A 22,735-nucleotide genomic window follows, 5' to 3' on the forward strand; every position below is an offset into this window, starting at 1 on the left:
TTATACTAAGTAGAATAACAATCTTCTCACAAGGTGATGGCGATGTGCTGTGATCTCCAACAATAGATGGTACTGTTTTATCTCAGAAATTTCACAATTTGAAGTAATAAACGTTTCCATCTGATGCTGTTTATTCCATGAGGCCCACTTTTCTCAGCTAGAGATAGTGGGGTCATGGAATCTCGTTTAGTCTCCCCTGAGTATTTTTAAACAATACTACATGCTTACACACGTCTGTAAACATACGGCTGTCTAATTTTTCCTCTCTTCTTTCCTATAATATGGCCCACAAAACCTACATGACTGTGGCATGTGGCTCACCAAAGATGAACCTAGCCTTCAAAAGAGAAACTTGCATCTATGCATCATGTGCAATAGCCACCTGTTGGTGAGATATTGTAAAAAATACAATGGTGGCGGCTGGCAAACTGTTGGCCCTTATTAGTTCTGCAAGTATTTAGAAAGGTAGTAAATCCTACATTTTGCTACATCCAGTGGAGTTGTATTCTTTGTTTTCAATGTTTATCCACACGGATTCCTGGCCCTATAATAGCCTTTGGCTATCTTCCTTGAGCATCATGGATAGTTTTAAAGCATTCAGAATGCAGCAAATGGACTTCCATGACCTAATGTTCCATACAGCAAGAAAAAATGAAGATTAAAAAAAACGAACATCCCCGCTCACAATTTTTAAAGTGTGATTTACATGCGTTTCAGCATGTCGCACAAAGGGCAGCCTGTTCACTTCAGTGGGCTGCCATATGCATGATTGTCACCCAAAAGAAGCTCCTGCTCCTTTTTGGGCAACAAGCTTAACAATTTATTAAATGAGCATTCTACTGCAATTGCGGCATGCATTAATCGCTGCAAAATCCCACCGTTTGGGGTGCCTTTAAGAATAATGGCACTTAAATGCGCATTGAGCGGTTTGGAATCACAGGCAGAATAGCAGCTATATTGTCTAATTCCAAATCGCCCTGTGTGAACAGGGCCCAAGTGTTTACATTCGATGTAGTGCTATATTGAGTCTGTTGCGACTTTTTTTTTTTCTCTCCAAACACAGCCTTTTTTCCATAAACGCCTAAGGCAAATTCACACCTTAATTTCCCCGCAGTGAAGCGCATGCATTTTGCTGCATGAAAATCTATTTCCAGCAGAGATCACATTTTTCCTGTGTGGCAACTTTACAGATATATGCTGCAGACTAGTGTGTTCATAAAGGAATACTCTGCAGGCCCATTCACACTTTTGCATGTGTAATGCTATGTGTGCCTTGGTGCAAAGGAGCCCTTAGGTTCCCCTACCACTGATGGTGTAGAAAGAACGAAGCTGGACAATGTGCAGAACTGAGAAAAAGGGGCATTTGTACATTGTAAAGAATACCAATGCCTAGTGGTTAGTCTTCCAAGGTTCTTAGGCTGATTAGGTTATCTGGTTTTCTTTCATTTTAAAAACTTGTTTGATTTGGCTGAAACATGAGTTCTCATCCTGTGTAACAGTAATCATTGGTGGTGTTGGAATAAATGCCAAGTAGCCGAAATTGTATGGTCTTTGAAACTACTTGACATTAGTATGTCAGGCTGTAAAGTACCACCCTCATACAAAATTGTAGACGAGTGTGCAGTGTACTAAAATGAACCCTCCAGCTTCCATTCACAATCTAACATCAGTGTATGTGAGCAAAAGCAGAGCACCACAATTCTTTTCTTTAATCTAGGCAGGTTTAGAAAGGAGAAATACCATTCTGTCAATGAGCATGCTGCTGAAATATAGCCTCCTTTGTAATTCATTGCAGGTATGTTGAAAGCAAAGCAAAAAAGCTTTCTCTATCGCTCATTGACAGACGTAGTCTTCTTAATTCTCAAGAGCTGGGTTATGTTGTCTCCGCAGGAGTAGGACTAGGCAGAAAGACAAAACGTTCTGGCTCCACCTTAGGGGCAGTCCCTGAGGGTATATCCTCCCTCTCTCTGCTACAGGGAATCAGTTTTTTTCTGTCTAGTCAGGAGTAAGGACCTAAGTTCCTTGCTGGGATCTTTTGGTCCTGGCAAGACTTTTTTCTTTAAGAAAAAGACATTTTTTAGGTAGTTTTTCTCCAGTGTTTTTTCCTGTGAGATCTTCAAGCAAGAATGCCGGACTGGGCGACACTTGTGGTCACCCCAGCCGGCCTACGAGCGCGCGCAGACCATGGCATTGCGCTTGGTCGGCCGCGACACATTCAAGTAAGTATGCGGGGCCGGGCGACGGGCTGGATGTTGAGATCCAGTGGTCACCCCGGTTTCTGCCTACGAGCGCGTGCAGACCAGAGCTCCGCGCTGGGTCGGCCGCGACGGAGTCCCAGTGGAGGGACTGACCTTGCGAGTTAAAAGTCTCGCTTGGACGCCAGGAACCTGAGAGTCGAGGCGTCCGGAGTGGTCCACAAACCCCCACCCCGGTGGAGAGGGTATTGTGAAGAGAGGGTGCCTGTCGGTTCGGTATGGTGAGTAAACGTTCCCTAAAAGTCCCCCTTGTAAATACAGTATGTGTTTGTGGGAAGTGGACTTGGTTTGAGAGCTAACACTCTACCCAGCAGACTGTAGCATTACAGCAGACATAGGAGGTATAATCCTACCTTATTTGTAGTGTATCTCCTGTAGATCAATCAATCGCCACTCAGCAGAGATGCAGGTGGATGTGCTGGGAAGAACGATTTCGGCGGTCCGCCGCCATTTTGCCGTAGACCAGGTGCATGCATGTCCTCAGGTCACGCTGGCCGCCATGTTTTTGGAGTCTAATGTCTCCTGTATGGGGGCGGCCATGTTTCATGAGCCCAGCTATCTCGTGGAGAGCTGGGAACGCCGGAAGGCGTACACAGGGGGCGGAGCCACGTCCTTCTACCCGGGAAAAAGCAACAGCTCCTTCCAGTCTGTAAAAGACAGACGCTGACTGCAGTTGGTTGGAAACTTCACTGCATCGGTTGGTGAGCCTTGGGGGTCCCTCTCTCTCTGTGGGATCGAGAAGCAGGTACTCTGAGGGGCGCTATTGCGCTAGGGGGAGACACATAAAAAAAAAAAAGAGGTATTTTTTATTTAAAAAAAAAAAAAAAGTTTTTTTGTGTTTTCTGGCAAAGGTGTCCTGAATTAACATGGACCCTGCCACTCATGTATCTCCTCCGGATCCCCTCGAGGGGTCTGCGGGATCCTCCAGCACCCCACTGACGATTGAATCCTTGTCCGCTATTATGGAAACTTTTGTGTCCCGGGTGGAAGTGGCTTGTCAGGGACAGGGCGCAAGTAAGCGACCCCCGCCTAACCCCTTATTATCTGAAACCTCGGATTCAGACTCTGAGCCTATTTCTGCAGTTGCAGGTACTTCATCTGGTATTGGTGTCTCGTGTACTGTCTTTTCAGACAGTGAGGAGGATGTTTCGGCATCAGCCATAGCCAGAGAGGAAGCGTTGGTAAACGCACTCATTGTATCTGTTCAAGAAACCTTAAGATTACTGGGTATTCCGTCAGAAATAGCTGAAACTGAAATCCCTTTTGGGACTAAAAAACGCATCAAAGTGGCGAAGGTTTTTCCATTGCCCAAATGTTTTGGCAATCCAATCAATGAAGAATGGAATCTGCCAAAACGCATTTCTACTATTTCTAAACGCATTAACAGGCGTTATCCGTTTGAGGAAACCCTCATTAAGAAATGGACAGAACCACCTGTGGTGGATTCACCAATTGCTAGATTGAATAAAGCCACGGTTATTCCTCTAGAAGACGCTCCGTCTTTTAAAGATCCAGTGGATCGCAAGATAGAAGCTATGTCTCGCACCATGTTTACCTTGATTGGATCAGCTTTCAGACCAATAATTGCTATTGGTCTGGTTTCGCAGGCTGTAACTGTATGGACCAAGTGGTTACGCCGGGACCTAGAAGAGGTCCCTCAGGCGGTATCAGATTCGTTGGAACAAATGATACAGGGGTTACAGTTTGTGTGTGATGCGGCGTTAGACGCTACTTCATTATTGGCGCGAGCATCTGTCTCAGCGGTGGTTCTCAGGCGTACACTGTGGCTAAAAGGTTGGTTAGCCGACCAAGGTTCCAAAGAAGCATTGGCTAATATCCCCTTTTTAGGAGAGCGTCTATTTGGAGCCAACTTAGATGAGATCATTAGGATCTCACGGGTGGAAAGAGCACCTTTTTACCGCAAAATTTTAAAGGTAAAGGAACTCGTCAAAGACGAGGGCCTTCTCTTTCTGCTCACAAGAGGTTTTTTCGTCCCGCGGGTGAAAAAATTAAGTCCTCCAAAGCTCCTGCAGGAGGCGTCAGGGGTCGTTGGTCGGGCAAGCAAAAGCCCGCCCCCTCTAGACCTGAAGATAAACCGTCCAAAGCCTGAAGGTGCGCCCCCACCCATAACTGGGGTGGGGGGACGTCTTCGCCGGTTCCCGGATCCATGGCCTTCCAGAATCCCGGACAGATGGGTTTGCGAAGTCATAAGGTCAGGGTACAAGATCGAGTTTCGATCTCTCCCACCGGCGCCATTCTTCCCTTCCTATAGCCGACTATCCCCGGATCGTTTAGATGATCTGCGGAGAGCAGTCACAGATTTACTACAAGGAGTGGTAGTCCACGTTCCTTGGACAGAACGGTTTCAAGGGTTTTATTCAAACCTATTTACAATACCCAGGAAAGAGGGCAAAGTGCGTCCAATTCTGGACTTAAGGGCACTCAATTCTTTTGTCAACATAAGAAGATTCAGAATGGAGTCCATTCGCACAGTAGCAGCCTTTCTGCATCCAGGGGATGTCCTAGCGTCCATAGACATCAAGGACGCATATCTTCACATTCCCATTTTCGCAGGACATCAGCGGTTTCTACGCTTTTCCGTAGAAGAGAACCACTATCAGTTTGTGGCGTTACCTTTCGGTCTCGCCACGGCTCCGCGGGTCTTCACGAAGGTGTTGGCACTTCTGCGCCAAAGAGGCATATCGATCCTTGGTTACCTAGACGATCTTCTGCTTCATGCAGAGTCTCCTCAGACCTTGCTACAAAACATAGAAATTACTATGATTTCTTTACAGGAATTCGGGTGGTTGGTGAACCAGCAAAAGTCATTTCTGGTTCCCACCCAGAGGCTCGAATATCTGGGTCTAATTCTAGACACAGTCAGGACAAGAGTTTTTTCTTCCGGTAGGGAAACTCCGAAAGATTCAATCAGCAGTCCAGTTGTTACTATCCAACAGCTGGTCTTCCCTTCGGACTTGCATGAGGGTTCTGGGGTTGATGGTGGCTTGCTTCGAAGCAGTCCCATTTGCCCAGTCCCATACCCGAATTCTTCAGCAAGAGATTCTTCTCAGATGGAATCGGAATCCGGAATCCCTGGACAATCGGATCCGATTGAGCAAACAGACCAGAGAGTCTCTGGTCTGGTGGCTTCGGTCTCTGATGCTCAGCCAGGGAAAGTCATTTCTACCAATATATTGGGACGACAGTGACCACGGATGCCAGTCTATCCGGATGGGGAGGAATTCTCGGTCAGTTATCTGTCCAGGGACTTTGGTCCCCGGAAGAATCCAGGTTACCGATAAATGTATTGGAACTGAGAGCGATCAGACTTTGTCTGATTCACTGGACCGAGCATCTCCAGGGCAGCCCGGTTCGGATCCAGTCGGACAACGCCACGGCCGTGGCTTATGTCAATCACCAGGGGGGCACCAAGAGTGTCCGAGCGGCCAAAGAAGTGGCTTGCATTCTTCGCTGGGCGGAACGATTTGTTCCAGCAATCTCTGCGGTGTTCATTCCGGGGGTGGAGAATTGGCAGGCAGATTATCTCAGCCGTCAGACTCTGGATCAGGGGGAATGGTCCCTCCATCCAGACGTTTTCCACCAGTTGTGCCTACGATGGGGCACCCCGGATATGGATCTGTTGGCATCTCGATTCAACAGGAAAGTTCAGAGATTCGTGGCTCGCTCCCGCGATCCTCTAGCAGAAACCGCAGACGCACTGATCGCCCCGTGGGGGCAATACCAGCTAATGTATGCCTTCCCTCCTCTTGGGTTACTGCCAAGACTTCTTCGCAGGATAGAGGAGGAAGGAATTTCAGTAATCCTGGCAGCTCCGGACTGGCCTCGTCGAGCTTGTTACGCCGACTTGGTCAGACTGATGGCGGACGTCCCGTGGAGACTTCCTCTCAGGGAGGATCTACTGTCTCAGGGACCGATCTTCCATCCTGCTTTACGATCGCTGGTTTTAAACGGCCTGGTTATTGAGACCCAGGTGCTGAAGGACAAGGGATTGTCAGCTTCAGTTATTCCTACTCTAGTTAAAACAAGGAAAGCGACTTCCAGAAAGATTATCATCGTACATGGAAGTCTTATATTGTGTGGTGTGAATCCCTTGGGTTCCATCTACATCTTTATTTGGTAGTCCGAATATTGGCTTTCTGCAACAGGGAGTTGAGCAGAAGCTGGCCTTGTGTTATCAAGGGTCTGGTTTCAGCATTTGCTATCTTTCAGAAGCTTTTGTCTACTCATTCCTTGGTGCGGAATTTCATCCAGGGGGTGCGACACCTGGCTCTGCCAGTGCACGCGCCGTTACCATCCTGGGATCTTAATTTGGTGCTGTCGGTTCTTCAGACACCTCCCTTTGAAAATTTCAGGGAGATTCCCTTGCTTACTTTATCCCAGAAGGTGGTCTTCTTGGTGGCTATCACTTCTGCACGCAGGGTGTCAGAACTGGCTGCATTATCCTGTTGTTCCCCAGATCTGGTGGTTCATAGGGATTAGGTTGTTCTTCATCCGAATCCATTCTTCCTTCTAAGGTGGTTTCAAAGTTTCATTGAATAAGGACAGTGTATTGTCCTTCCTATGTCCTTAGCCCAATCATCCTCGAGAATTTGCATGGCATTCCTTGGATGTAGTTCGGGCGATCAGGATATACTTGAATACTACGGATTCAGTTTGTAAGACGGATTCACTGTTTGTGATCACGGATGGCCCTAAGAAGGGGTTGCCTGTTCTGCTGCGACCATCTTTAGATGGATCAGACAGACGGTGGTATAGGCTTATTTTATCTAAGGGTCGGGTTCCCCCGTTCCCTGTTAAGGCGCATTCTACTCGGGCGCTTAGAGTTTCCTGGACCTTCCGCCATCAGGCGTCAGTGGTTCAGGTTTTCAAGGCGACTGTTTAGTCGGTTCATACCTTTACAATATTGTATAAGGTTTATGTGATGGCATCGTCGGATGCCTCTTCTGGCTGCAAGGTTCCTGCAGGCCACTGTTTGAGGAGACTGTTGGTCTACCTCGAGGATTTGTGGGGTAGGTCTCATCGGTTTACTCGATGAGTCCTTTGATACTTCTGGTTGGCTCCGGTTGGGCCTTCTAGATTGGATTTTGATTCTGTCAATCCCACCCTTCATTTTGTGGCACTGCTTCTGGATGTCCCAGCTCTTGAGAATCAAGAAGACTACGTCTGTCAATGAGCGATAGAGAAAAATGGATTTTTGTAAGATCTTACCGTAAAATCCTTTTCTCTTAAGCTCATTGACAGACGTAGTACCCGCCCCTCTATCATTGAGTTGGGTTGGGTTAAATTCTCTGTTACTGCTTTAGAACAGAACTGATTCCCTGTAGCAGAGAGAGGGAGGATATACCCTCAGGGACTGCCCCTAAGGTGGAGCCAGAACGTTTTGTCTTTCTGCCTAGTCCTACTCCTGCGGAGACAACATAACCCAGCTCTTGAGAATCAAGAAGACTACGTCTGTCAATGAGCTTAAGAGAAAAGGATTTTACAGTAAGATCTTACAAAAATCTATTTTTTCAGTAACTCGGTAGGGTTAGTGAAAGTAGTCCCTGCTGCCCTGCTTATTTTAATCTCGAGGTGTTTTTTTTTTTTTTTTAAGTGCCCTTGCAGCTTGAACTCTTACCCATACATAGACTTTGCTTCCCAACTTGTTTTCTCTAAAATGAAAAAAACATTTATAACAAATGGGGCCCATCTGACATTAACATTGATCCCCTAAACCGCTTTTAGGGGGTTAATGAATTGTTTACACTTTCTAAATTACTGTTAGCCCATAGCTAACCTTCGAGATCCCCCAGCCCTGCTCTTTTGCAGCAGTGTATTTGAAAAATGTAATTCTGATAGGGCTGCTTAACACTCTTGAAATCGCTATGTCAAATTCATTAGCCGTCACTTGTGGACAACTACAGACAGCCATATAATTTGGAAAAATACATGTTCCTACAAAGGCTTGCTTGTGACTAATGTTGAAATTGCTAAATATAGAAACGTTTTTCTGTCTAAAATATTTCCTTATTTATCTTGGGTACAAACGTCACTGGTATACAAAGTGTACTAACAGAACTGTGAGCGCCAGGCCAAACCCACTTCTGGCAGCATGTTCCTTCTGCTGCAGCATCTCTCAGGGCTAAATGACCGTGGTCAGCATCATTTATAAAAGCTGACAGAAAATTGAAAATGTGCTCCACGGTAACCAGTTAAATTCCACTTGTCTAGTGCAGCTTCATAAATGAAAGGAAACATCTAGTGGTTTTAAGCAGCACATTGGGCTTTGCTTTTTTTTATTGAATGGGCCCCAGTGTTAACTTTTTTTTTTTTTTCTGTAAAATTTTTTTTTTTAACTTTTTGTATTTCACCAAAGCTCTTTGGTACTCTTGCTGCTTTTATGCAGTTTAGTTTATTATATGAAAGGCAACTTCAGTAAAAATGTTGGGCTGCATTACCCAAGAAGCATTGGAAAAAAATGATTAGCTCCCTTTCAAAGATTGGAGTCCTTTTAAAACTCTTCAATTCAGGCTAATTTTTTGGAATTCTTGTTTTTCCTAACATCTGTTTTTTAGACATTGTAAAATGCTTGGTTTTCAACAGTGTTGATTGGTTGATCGGTTTGACAGCATGTGCGCTCCCACTGCTAAGATTAAAAATCATGTGTAATTGAGCCTAAGTGGTCTGAGCTGTTTTACATGAATAAAGTAGAACTCCCCTTTTCTCTTACGTCCTCCGACAGTCGCCGCCCCTTCATAATCTTCACCAATTAGTAATTGACCTTTGCTCCGCAGGAGTAGCTAGGCAACAAGATTTGTTAATATCAAAGCTTTTAGCATATCCCACCCCTAGGGGGCGGTCCCCTCAGTCAATACCTCCCTGCTTCCAGCATTCTCAACTCAGTTTTCAATTGCCTAGCTTAGGAGTAGCTGGCTGTTCCTGTGCTGGGGCTTTCAGTCTCAGCCTTCTATCCTCTTTTTGATTTTATTTCAAGTATTTTTCTCTTTCTTTTACTTAGCTGTTTTTTTCTCAGCATTAGTTTAGTTTTCTTCGGATGAAGATGATTATGCGGAGCTGGGTCTCGGTCTGGCCACCCTGGATCCCAGGGCTGAGAACCAGGGGTTTCCCCAGCCTGCCATCGAGCGTTCAGCTCAGGTTTTCCTGGCATATTGAACGACCCATCCCTGTTCGCTGCAGGGATGCTGCCTGTGAGGTGGCTACCTCACCGGACGCCATTTGCGGTTTCGCACCGCAGTCCACTGCGTCCTGGCTGCGACACTCCCTGTCCTCAGTACAGCGGTTTGGTCACTAGAGAAGGCTCCCCACGCCATCCGGAATGGTAAGTAAATTTCTATGTGGGGACCTGTCTGCTTGGGTGTCAGTCTGTGACTGTGTGACCCGCATGTCTGTGTAAGTGCTGAGCTCCCTGTCAGATTCCTGATAGCTGCCTTTCTGTGGGCTGCGGGGGGGGGCTCTCCCGCTCTGCTGTGTGAGATGTATGGGGCAGACTGGGCTCGGACATGCTGTGCGGCGACCGCTGATGCGGCCCGCCATTTTTTCTCGGCAAACTGTGGTGACCGGCCCTGTGTGGTACAGCGCGGGGTTTTTGGCGCCAAACGCCGCCATTTTGGCGGCGATCGCTCCTGCAAGCACATGTCGGCGCCATTTTCTTATTGCCTTGATTCCCTCAGCCGAGCGGCCATGTTTGTGAAGCCTTCATAGGCTATATAGGGCGGTCAGTCATTGCATCACTTCCCTTTTCACTGGAACAGCGATCGGTGGCAGCAGCTGTGTGGTCTCTCCAGGTTTTTACCTTCCATATCCTGTATTTCCTTGCTCAGTGCTCCTTATCCCTGCGGGGGTCGGTACATACAGTAGTGTGCGGTGGGCTGTGCTCGCCGCGGTCTTAAAGGGGCAGTCCTTTATTTCAGTTGATACTGGGGCATGGATTCTCAGGATTGCAAGTTTCCTCCCACCCTGGTGGGGGGCCAAGGGGCTGCTGCATCCCCCGAGGGGGCTGATCTGGCTGCTGTTGTAGCGAACTTGGCTTCTCAGGTGCAGATGCTAATGGCTGATCGGTCCGCAAAACGGCCCAGGTTATCTATTTCCTCTGATTCAGAGGGCGATGGGGCTGCTATGGCTGGAGTGCCCTTTTCAGGGTCTCGTTCATCTCTGGACCTTGTGGGGTCTGAGGGGGAGGCTGAGGTAGGAGTTGATACTTCTCCCCCTGGCTTGCCTGAAGAGCTTGCACTCATGGATGAGTTGATTACTTCTATCAAGGAAACACTGCATCTGCAGGATGAACCATGTCCTGCTTTGATGTCCTCTTATGGGACGAAAAGGAAATGCAAATCAGCGCAAGTTTTTCCCTGCCCTGCGGAATTTCAGCGCGCTTTTGATGAGCAATGGCGCAATTTAAAGAAGCCTTTTACTGTGCCAAGTAAGTTCAAGCTGCGTTATCCATTTACACCCACCACTGATGAACGTTGGTGTGTGCCGCCTCAGGTGGATCACGCGGTGGCAGTTTTTGAATAAATCTACTGCGATTCCTGCTGAGGATACCCCGGTGTTCAGGGACCCTACGGACAGGAGATTGGAGTCTCTGGCCTGTCATACTTATACGGTTGCTGGTTGTATGCTGAAGCCTATTTTTGCTTCCATTATGGCAGCCCAAGCTATTGCGGATTGGACGCAGGTGCTCAGGCGCACTCTGGTGGCTGACTCTGCTCCGCCGACAACGTTGGCTATGGTAGATCAAATTCATCAGGGTGTCATGTATTTGTGCGATGCGGACTTGGATTTAGTCCTTTGGCTGCACGTCTCTCCAGTGTAGCGGTGTTGAACCGTCGCCTGATATGGCTGAAATGCTGGTCGGTTGACCAATCCTCGCAAGACTCTAGCTAATCTTCCCTACGCGGGATCTCGCCTTTTTGGCGAGTCTTTGGATTCTCTGATAAAGGGAATTTCCCGGGGTAAGAGCACTCTCTTACCCCAAACTCACAAGAATAGGTTTGTTTGCGGTAAGAAGAATACCTCGTTTAGGCCCTCTCAGGGGTCCTTTCGTGCCTTTCGGTCGCAATACAAGGGCAAGCCCTTCAAGGGCCAAGGCTCCCAGAAGAAGCTGTGGGCAGGTAAGCAGAAGTCCGGCCAGTCCGGGTCCGCTGCCCATGCCAATTCGGCCTGAAGGGGGGCGCCCTCACCCGGTTCTGGGGTGGGGGGACGTTTGCTCGGTTTTCTTCAACCCTGGCTGGCCCGCATTCGGGACAGGTGGGTTCAGGAAATCGTTCGATCTGGATACAAGATCGAGTTTCTCTCTCGGCCGGCGAGCAGATTTTTTCCCTCAAATCTTCAGCTGTCTCCGGAGCGTTTGCAGGATCTGCACCTGGCGGTGCGGGACCTGCGGGCCCAGGGAGTGGTGGTTCCGGTGCCTCATCGGGACAGATTTCGGGGGTTCTACTCCAATCTGTTCACTGTGCCCAGAAAGGAGGGCAAGGTACGTCCGATTCTGGACTTAAAAGCTCTGAACCACTTTGTGCGGGTTCGCAAGTTCCGCATTGAATCCCTGCGCTCAGTGGTGGCTGCCCTGAGTCCGGGGGAATTCATGGCCTCCATCGATCTGAAGGATGCGTACCTTCACATCCCCATTTTCGAGGGTCACCAGAGGTACCTTCGATTCGCCATTGCGGAGGATCATTACCAATTCTTGGCGTTACCCTTCGGTCTCGCTTCGGCTCCGTGGGTTTTCACCAAGGTGCTTGCGCCGGTCCTGGCTTTGAGAGCCCAGGGCGTCTGTCTTGGGATATCTGGACGATATCTTGCTTCGGTCTGCGACCAGTCAGGGCCTGGTGAACGACCTGTCCACCACGATACAGACTCTGCAGGAGTTTGGTTGGACGATAAATTTTCCAAAATCAACGTTGTGCCCGTCGGTTCGTCTTCCCTACCTGGGGATGATCCTGGACTCTGCTCAAGCGAAGGTCTTCCTGCCGGAAGACAAGCTCCGGACTCTTCAGGACGAGGTCAGGTCCCTCGGGGACACTCAGTGCTCGTCCCTCCGGACATGTATGAGATGTCTAGTGGTCTCGGCTTTCGAGGCAATTCCCTTCACCCAGTTTCACACGTGGGGTCTTCAGGCGGAGATCCTGGCCAAGTGGGATGGGCATCCGCAGTCTCTGGATCGGCAGCTTTCGTTGAGCCGCCACACCCGAAGGGGTCTTTTGTGGTGGCTCCAGTCCCCGGTGGTGTCGGGGGGCAAGTCCTTTCGTCCTTTGTCGTGGACGGTGATCACCACGGATGCCAGCCTGTCGGGCTGGGGTGGTGTTCTGGGCGTTCATGCCTTGGATGTTGTTCGGGCGATCAGGGTTTACCTGTCATCAACTAAGTCCTTTCACAAGTCGGATTCCCTATTCGTCCTTCCAGAGGGACCTCGGAAGGGCATGGCGGCGTCGGCTGCTACCATCGCCAAATGGATCAGACAGACAATTGTGCAAGCCTATGCTTTGAGGGGGAAGGTTCCTCCTTTCCCTGTGAAGGCGCACTCTACCAGATCTGAGTACGTCTTGGGCCTATCGTCATCAGGCTTCTGTGGCCCAGGTGTGTAAGGCGGCGACTTGGTCGTCCGTTCACACCTTCTCAAAATTTTACAAAGTGGATGTTCAGGCATCGGCAGATGCTTCCTTTGGCCGTAAAGTTCTTAGTGCGGCAGTGCCCTAGGGTCCCTTGTTTGGGCCCTTGGCTGTTGGGGTGTTTTTTACCCCTGGGTTACTTGTTCTTCCTGGGTTGTTGCTCCTGTTGAGCACGTTTTCCTGTTGCCAGGTTGGTTCTCTTACCTTGGTAAGGTTCCTTTCTCTGATGTGGGTACTGCGTTTTTTTCCCACCCCTCATGTCTACACTGCTCTGGGACGTCCCATTGGTGAAGATTATGAAGGGGCGGCGACTGTCGGAGGACGTAAGAGAAAACGGAATTTTTGTAAAATCTTACCGTAAAATTCCTTTCTCTGAGTCCTCCGACAGTCGCCGCCCCCGCCCCTCTTTTGGGGTTTGTTTATGTACTCTACTGCTATGCTACTGAAACTGAGTTGAGAATGCTGGAAGCAGGGAGGTATTGACTGAGGGGACCGCCCCCTAGGGGTGTGATATGCTAAAAGCTTTGATATTAACAAATCTTGTTGCCTAGCTACTCCTGCGGAGCAAAGGTCAATTACCCATTGGTGAAGATTATGAAGGGGCGGTGACTGTCAGAGGACTCAGAGAAAGGAATTTTACGGTAAGATTTTACAAAAATTCAGTTTTCTCTTACGTCCTCCGACAGTCGCCGCCCCTTCATAATCTTCCGGGAGAAAGGGAAAGGAAAAGACAGGTGCCGGTGGTAGGGGACTCTATTAGGACAGATAGTGTAATCTGTGACAAAGACCGGGTGCGCCGAACAGTCTGTTTGCCGGGCGCTCGGGTTCGGCACATCGCGGATCGGGTGAACAGATTATTGGGTGGGGCTGGGGAAGACCCAGCTGTCATGGTACACGTGGGTACAAATGACATAGGCAGAGGAAGATGGAGAGTCCTAAACGATTTCAGGGACTTAGGCGCGAAGTTGAGGACTAGGACCTCCAAGGTAGTATTTTCCGAAATACTACCTGTACCTCGAGCCAGACCAGAGAGGCAGCGGGAGATTAGGGAAGTTAACGAGTGGCTGAGGAGCTGGTGTAGTAAGGAGGGTTTCGGGTTCCTGGAGAACTGGGCCGACTTCTCAGTCGGCCACCGGCTCTTTGGTAGGGACGGATTGCACCTAAATGGGGTGGGTGCAGCCGTACTGGGTGAGAGGATGGCCAAAAAGTTAGAGGGGCTTTTAAACTAGGGAATGGGGGGGAGGGTACAGATTTAGAATTAGCCAGTGGAAAGCAAGATTCAGAGGGCAGAAATGGGGGCATTAGCGGTAGGGTGTGCGGAGCTCCTATACCCAGGGTGGGTATGGGGAAAAATCAAGAGAGCAGCCTAAAAACATCAAAAGAGGATATAGGTAACCGGTCAAAATTAAGAGGTTTGTATGCCAGAAGCTTGGCCAACAAGATGGGAGAGCTGGAACTGCTGATGTTTGAGGAGGACTTAGATTTTGTGGGGATAACTGAGACTTGGTTTGACAGCTCTCATGACTGGATGGCGACCATTCAGGGGTATTCCCTTTATCGCAGGGATAGAGAAGGTAAAAAAGGGGGAGGGGTATGTCTGTATATTAAGAACAGTGTACAGGTAAATATGAGGGAGGATATTAATAATGGAGCTAAGGACGAGGCAGAATCCCTATGGGTAGAGCTTCAAAGGGAAGGCACAGTGGGGAAGGTAATATTGGGCGTATGCTATAGGCCCCCCAACCAGAGGGAGGAGGGTGAGGTGGACCTCATGTTACAGATGGGATTGGCAGCAAGGATGGGAAATGTCATTATAATGGGGGACTTTAATTTCCAGATATAGACTGGGCAGAAGGAACCGCGCACTCAGCCAAGGCTCGGCAGTTCCTAAATGTTTTGCAGGACAATTTCATGGGTCAGATGGTGAATGCACCGACAAGAAACAATGCGGTACTTGACCTACTGATTACCAACAATACAGACCTGCTCACGGATATAGAAATACGGGACAACTTGGGGAACAGTGACCATAGGTCAATTGGTTTCAGTATTAAAGTAATGGGAAACACAAGGGTAATATAAGGACACTGAATTTCAAAAGAGCCAATTTCCCAAAACTGCGCTCTCTGCTAGAAAATATCAAATGGGATAGAACCCTGGGAACAAAGAACACGGAGGAAAAATGGGAGTGCTTCAAGAGCATACTTAACAAGGATTGGCCAGTGCATTCCAAAGGGAAATAAATTTAAAAGAGCAAAACTTAACCCTGGGTGGCTAAACTCCAACATAAAAATGTATATTAGCGCTTAAAAAAAAAAGGCCTTCAAAAAATACAAGACTGAGGGGTCAGTGGCAGCATTTAAGCATTACAAAGAGTGTAATAAGAAATGTAAAGATGAAATCAGGGCGGCTAAAATAGAACACGAGAGACATATAGCGGAGGAGAGTAAAAAGAACCCCAAGAAGTTCTTTAAGTATATAAACAGTAGGAAAGCGAGGCCAGAGCACATTGGCCCCATAAAAGATGATAAACGAAAAATGGCCACTGAGGACAGAGAAAAGGCGGAAGTGTTTAATTTCTTCTCTTCAGTCTTCACAAAAGAATCGGGGCGCTACACTAACCCAGCTTGTAAGGCCGAACTAAATAATACACCTCAGGAAGTGCCGCCATGGCTAACAGAAGATAGACTTAGAGCTAAACTAGAGAAACTTAACATAAATAAATCCCCGGGACCGGATGGCTTGCACCCGAGGGTTCTCAATGAGCTCAGCCAGGTGATTGCCAGACCATTATTCTTGATCTTTAAGGATAGTTTACAGATGGGTATGGTGCCAGCTGATTGGAAAAAAGCCAACGTGGTACCGATATTTAAAAAGGGGCCGAGATATATCCCGGGTAACTATAGGCCGGTCAGCCTAACATCAGTAGTCTGCAAAATTTTGGAGGGGATGTTAAGGGACCACATACAAGACTTTAGTAATGAAAACGGTATTATAAGTAGTAATCAGCATGGATTCATGAAAAATCGTTCGTGCCAAACCAATCTATTAACCTTCTACGATGAAGTGAGCTGCCATCTAGATAAAGGTAAGCCGGTGGATGTGGTTTATCTGGACTTTGCAAAGGCCTTTGACACCGTTCCCCACAAACGCTTACTGTACAAACTAAGGACGGTAGGTATGGACAATAAGGTGAGTACCTGGATAGAGAACTGGCTCCAGGGGAGAGTCCAGAGGGTGGTGATTAATGGGGAGTACTCGGATTAGGCGGGGGTGGAAAGTGGGGTCCCCCAGGGTTCTGTCCTGGGACCAATCCTGTTTAATTTATTCATAAATGATCTAGAGGAGGGGATATAGAGTACAATCTCAGTATTTGCAGATGATACTAAACTAGGCATGCCAATATCTTCTATGCAGGATGTGGAAACCTTGCAAGCGGACCTGAACAAAATAACGGGATGGGCAACTACATGGCAGATGAGGTTTAATGTTGAAAAATGTAAAGTAATGCACTTGGGGGCCAGAAACCAGAAAGCAAGCTACTCACTAGGGGGGGAACCTCTGGGTGAGTCTAGGATGGAAAAGGTCTTGGGGGTACTGGTAGACAACAAGCTTGGCAGTGGCATGCAATGCCAAGCCGCCGCAAGCAAAGCCAACAGAATACTGGGATGTATAAAAAAGGGGATTCACTCCAGAAATAGAGATTATTCTCCCACTCTACAAGACTCTGGTCTGGCCACATCTGGAGTATGCTGTCCAGTTCTGGGCACCGGTCCTCAGGAAGGATGTGCTGGAACTGGAGAAAGTCCAGAGAAGGGCAACAAAAATAATTAGGGGAATGGAGGACCTCAGCTATGAGGAAAGACTACAAGCACTGAACCTATTCTCTCTGGAGAAGAGACGATTGAGGGGGGATATGATATCAATGTACAAATACTGTAGTGGTGAACCGAGCATAAGGAACAAGCTATTCAGTGAAAGGAGATACAATAAGACACGTGGCCACTCGCTAAAACTAGAGGAAAGGCGGTTTAACCTTAAAGTGCGTAAGAGGTTCTTCACTGTAAGAGCGGTAAGGATGTGGAATTCTCTTCCACAAGCAGTCGTATCAGCAGGGAGCATTGATAGTTTCAAAAAACTATTAGATGGACACCTTAAAGACCAAAACATACAGGGGTATACAATGTACGGTTAAAAGCAAACACACACACATCATAGGTTGAACTGGATGGACTGATGTCTTTTTTCAACCTCACTAACTATGTAACTATGTACGGTAAGATTTTACAAAAATTCCGTTTTTTTCGCTCCCACGCTTTTTTTGCATAGTGTGGGGAGAAAGGTGCAGGCCGCTGCGATGGTCACTGGGACGGATAGTGGGTGTTGGAAAAAAACTACCCTCCCCAAACACCAGCATAAACTTGTTGGGATTGTTTTTGTGCTCTAAGCAGTTATCCAGGGAATTGCAAATGCTTAAAGCAGAATTTAAAGTGGAATTTAACCCATAGAATAAGTAGTTTAAAAAAAGTTAATTTCTCTATCGTTTATCGACAGATGCGGCTCCTTATCTCCATGACTCATAGGGTTATGCTCCTCCTTCTAGGAATAGGCGCTATGTAGGAAAAACGTAACCACGCCTATTGGGGCTGTCTCTGCAGGCATAATCCCATAGACTCAGCTATCATCAAACCGTTTTTTTCTGCCTAGTGTTAGGAATAGGACCTAGCTCCCTGCTGGGACTTCGGTCTTAGCTGTAACAGGGAAAGATTGTGACTTTTTTATTTTTTAGCTAGTTAGTTCCTGAGGACCAAGATCTAGAGGAACTACAAGCAAAAGCGGGCTGCGGTTTTGCACTGGATAATCTAGATCCTTAAGGTTTCCCAGCCTGGCCAGCGAGTGTGAGCAGGTTATAGTTCAGAACTAGGCCTCGCCATGACAGTGCCCTGATGGATGGGGACGAGCCTGCGAGTGGGCCGTCTCGCTGGGACGCCTCGACCTGGAATGCCCTGAGTTGCAGCTTCCCGTTGGCTGATCACACGCCCATCTCTCAGGTGGGAGGTGATCTTTTTCGGAGTGGCGCCCACCTGGTACCGTGGTATGGTGATTAAAATTATCCCCCCAAACACCCTTGGCGGTCGACGGCTCCTCCCTGGAATGATCAGACCTTAGGGGTTCCCTGGCACCACGGAGGACTAACCTGGTGTACCCCTTGGCATTCCCCTAGCAGGTTTTACCTTGGGGGGGGGGGGGCAGTAATAATGCGGCCTTATGGTGCTTGTTTGAGGGGGGTGGTTTGTCTTGGGTGCGTCCCTGGCTAGGGACCTTTTTAGATGCCTATTGTTCTCGGACCCCTTTATGGGTCCTGGAGATCGCATGGCGTGCCGTGGGGGCAGCCATTGTGCTGTGGTTCATGATCTCGGTGTTCCTTTTAGTTTGTATGGGCAGCCATTTTCTATACTTTCCCATTTTTAGAATGTATGAGCAGCCATTTTCTCTCTACTTCTCAGGTATGGGTTTTTTTTTTAATTTTTTTCTCTTCAAATCACTGCTTGCAACCAAACGGTTTGATAGCAGAGTCTGAGGAGTTATGCCTGCAGGGACAGCCCCTCATAGGCTTGTTTTTTTTTTTTTTTTCTCTGCCTAGTGCCTATTCCTAGGAGGAGCATAACCCTATGAGTCATGAAGATAAGCAGCTGTGTCTGTCGAACTTCAGAGAAAAGGATTTTACAGTAAGTTCTTAAAAAAAATCCAGTTTTTCCGGCACTTGCCGGAATTCTGTCACATTGGTTGTACTCTTAACCAAGCTGTCAAACCATCCAATGGCTGGTGTCATGACTGATCACATGTGCAGTATCATGGCAGTTCAATAATAAATAGAAGCTAAGATGGAAGTTTCCTTTGCTGAAAACGATAGGGTTTACTTCCACTTTAATCAGTTATGGGACCAAGACTCTTCAGAATGATGTCTTTAATGATTGGTCCACAAGGGTAGAGGTGTGCATGAACCACAACAATGTTGTGCCAGCACATTTACTGTTGTAATGTGCCATTTTGTATAATTATATATATATATATATATATATATATATATATATATATATATATATATATATATATATATATATATATATATATATATAATATATTATAGCAATCAGAAGTCGTATTTGCAGTGTGGCTTTCAGAACTCCATTCCAGCGCAATTTACAAATGAGCAGAACTCCAGCCAAAATGTAGCCCAGCTACGGAGTCCTTTAACAGGGTCTTTATGCCTGGGGGTGAGCAAGATCGGCAATCGTGACCATTTTGATTGGCTGTCCCAATGGTTACATGGTCAGGAGCGGGTTCTGCTGGCTGCAGATCATTATTGGGGACTGAGCTGTCTTGGACAGCTTGGTCTCTGTGCTGGGAGTGCCATTCATCACAGCAACATCAGCTACCCAGTGGTGCATATGTGCAGCATGTGCACCTTGAAACCCACCCTTTTGCCACTGCACATGTTACGGGTGGCGACAGGTTCATCATTAAGTGTCAGAAAAAATTCTGAGACAATTGGGTTATACTGCTGCCTGCAGGGGAGTTGGCTGGCAAACTGTTAATCAGCCAGGTGCAGCTCCTCCCACTTCCCTCATGCTTCAGCTTTTTGCTTGTGCCCTAGGAGTATAGATATCTTTTCTTCTCCCGTAGAAGCAAATCATTGTGCTTGATATTTTTTTCTTTGCTGTAGAGCTATTGTCTTGCAAATTAATATACGCTTGATGCACAAAAATCTATTGCGGTAATAAGTGCACTCTTGGATATTAATATACGCCAAACGCAATCAATCCTGTTGTGGTAAAAAGCACAGTTCTCAGCTCTTTTGTATAAAGCATGGGAGCGCACTCCTCAGTTCCCAGTAATACAGACCCACACACAGGCTGTTTCACTTTAGATACTCCCAAGGTTGTCCTTTGTAGGGCTGCTAACCAGACATGGTCTCCATAAAAATCCCACTTTACAGTAAAACACTGAACATAAACTGTACAAAAACAAAAACCCTTTAGGTTATATTGACTGGCAGCCTACAGAGGACGAAACGGTATAGTTTTTTTCCCCAATCAATATACACACCCCGGATTACAAATATTTTAAACACAAAATAAACCCTTTCGTTATACAAAATAGGAGAATGCAGAGTTCTTTTGCTGAGCTGAATTTATCTTACACGGCGGACAGAGAAAGCAAATCCCTAGTCTCAAGGCAACAAAAAATTTCAAAAGCTGAAATGGTGTCTTACCAGCCAGCCGTTTGTTGTATTGGACCCAAATTGCAGAAAGTGATGGCTATAGAACATCAGGCAATCCGTTCTAGATGTACAGTCACATGACATAACTTACTCATATAGAATCAGCCTATGACACACTTGTATACATTGAAATATACAATAGGAGGGGGAAGTACACAGACGTGAATAAACAGAACACCGTGCACAACTTGCCACCTAACCCTACACAATGAAATTAGCATGTAGAACCATGAACGCTGCTCCAATCAAACCCTTGCATGGACTCCTGCCATTACTACTGGTGTGAATCCTATTCCGCAAAGCTCAGCAAACAAAGCCTAGTAGAATTAAACTACTGTTCCCATAGGTGTGAGGCTATCTGCAGGGAGAAAGAGCCCCATTTCCTCTATGGTGATCAAGCATAGTAGGACATGAGCGTGTATCCCTTCATAAAGACAGATATCTAAATATTGACTCCGCACTGCAATACACACAGATCTCTACCGGCAAACAGACCTGCGCATGGAGTGTTCGCCGGAGATGATGTCTATGTAGAGCGAACACGTCTACACATCGAAGGGCAGTTTTTTTGCTGCCAGTGGTCTTCCCTCAATGCCCGTTCGTCCGTGCACGCTCTTCAGAGCGTATTGCAAACAAACTGACAACAGGAGCCATGATGACAATCTAAATAAAACACATCCTGAAAAATGTCCACACTAATCCTAATAAAATTTCCACAACACTGTGAAGGTTAGCTTAGCAGTTTTCCGGATCCTTGGTGACTGCTTGGAGGGGGTGCCTGGACCCCACCATTATGATGATTTGGGGCCTGCCAGTCAAAAGACCCTTAAGCGCTGAGCTTTGCTTGTGCCACTTTTCAGACACTGTGTACTCTGTTGGCTATAGAGCACTTTACAGGTTCAGGAATGTAATGCACCCAATTGTTTTAAAGGATAAGTTCACCTTTCAGAACATGCTACACCCATATTCAGGGTGTAACATATTTTTATAATGCACCGCCCCCCCCTCACCTCTTTGCTGTGACAGCAGACGGGATCATCTTCCCGTGTCTGCTGCCACAATTCAAAAAAGACACTGCTGTGCGGGGCTCCGCTCACACAGCCGCATCACTCGTTCAGTCCCCTGTGAATGGAAACCTGCAAGGTTCGGCATACTTTGTGGCTGTGGGTTTGTCATTTTCAATGAACTACTATGGCGCTGTGGTAGTTACATTCCGACAGGAAGACTATCAACTTCCTCCATACGGGATGTACGGGTAAGCGGATACACTGACAGATCTGCAGGAGACCTGCATGGCATCAGCGATCTGCTAATTGCTGGTGCAATGATTTCCAGGTCCCAAAACAAAAAATAATTTTTTGTTCATTGACGGACACAGCTCCATATTTTCTTTGACCCTTGGGTTATGCTGCTCTGCATAGGAGTAGGACACTAGGTGGAAACGAGCTTGACTACGCCTATAGGGCAGTCTTGAGGGGGGTATACTCGCACTTCCTGCCTTTAGGACTTCAGTTTTTTTTCTGCCTAGTCAGTTGAGGACCTAGTGCCTTGCTGGGATCTTTGGCCCTGGCATTTTTCCCTTTTTTTTTTAAACAGAATTTTTTCTTATTTTCTGTTCCTGTGAGAACTACAATCACTTTGGTTCCTGTGAGATCTACAGTCAAATGCCAGACTGGGCGATGAACTGGATATTCTAGATCCTTACGGTCTTCCCAGTCTGGCCAACGAGCGTGACTTTAGCTCCACGCTAGGTTGGCCGCGACAGCCCCACTGGATGGTAGCTGGCCAGCAAGTGAAACCCCTCGCGAGGGCGCATAACCCTCTGGCCCGTACTACCCCCATTCCAAGATGGTGTGGTGGACTGCTATGAATGGTGCCCGCTCGGTTCCCAGGTGTAAGGATTAGTGTCCCTCCCTTTTTTATTTTGGGAAAATGTTGGGGTGGACGCGGGGCCTTTCCTTGGGTTGGTTGGCACCCCCTATGTGCCCTTCCTTCCCATTTGGTGTTCCCCACCCTCCCCCTCACTAGTGGGGTCACCCTGCACATGTCATTCTCTTACCCCCCTTAGTCTCCCCTTCCTGTGGCGGCCAGGCTACTTCAGGTATGGGATGTCATGCAGGGTTGGGCTGGAGGGAGAGGGGGAGGGAGCGTGCTGCCGGCTGCTCAAATACCAATATGTGGCAATGTCTGGGCTGGGGTCCCTGTTAGGGCCCCCCTGGTGGGCTACAGGTACCTGAAGGGTCGTTGGAGATCCTGGGTGCCCGCGCCATGTGGCGCCGCCGTTTTTCTGTAGATGGCTGTGCTGAAGCTTCGGCAGCCATGTTTTCAGAGTTTCCCATTGCAATCAATGCGGTGACCATTTTTTTTGTGGTCTGTGATGTGGCAGTGGGCCTCTAGTGGCAGTGACAGCGCTTCCGCTTTCTAGATGATCGCCGCATGGCAAGCAACCAAGGTGCTCTGGGTCTAAGTTGGCGGTGAGTCTCTGTGGGGTGCAGTTCCCTCTTTCTGCTATAGAAGCGTCACTGGTGCGCTGGGACTTGTAGTACCACTGCTGCAACGGTGTGTGTGGG

The 22,735-nt window shown here is 47.6% G+C and overlaps 1 protein-coding gene across 2 annotated transcripts in view; it reads left to right on the plus strand.

The window, feature by feature from the left end:
• Positions 1 to 22,735, plus strand: part of STK26 (serine/threonine kinase 26) — a gene marked incomplete at its 3' end in the record, with an annotated part of 321,958 nt that overhangs the window by 96,571 nt on the left and 202,652 nt on the right. The window lies entirely within an intron of this gene.

This window comes from Pelophylax lessonae (genome assembly GCF_965119305.1).
Source record: "Pelophylax lessonae genome assembly, chromosome: 7".
NCBI lineage: Eukaryota > Metazoa > Chordata > Amphibia > Anura > Ranidae > Pelophylax > Pelophylax lessonae.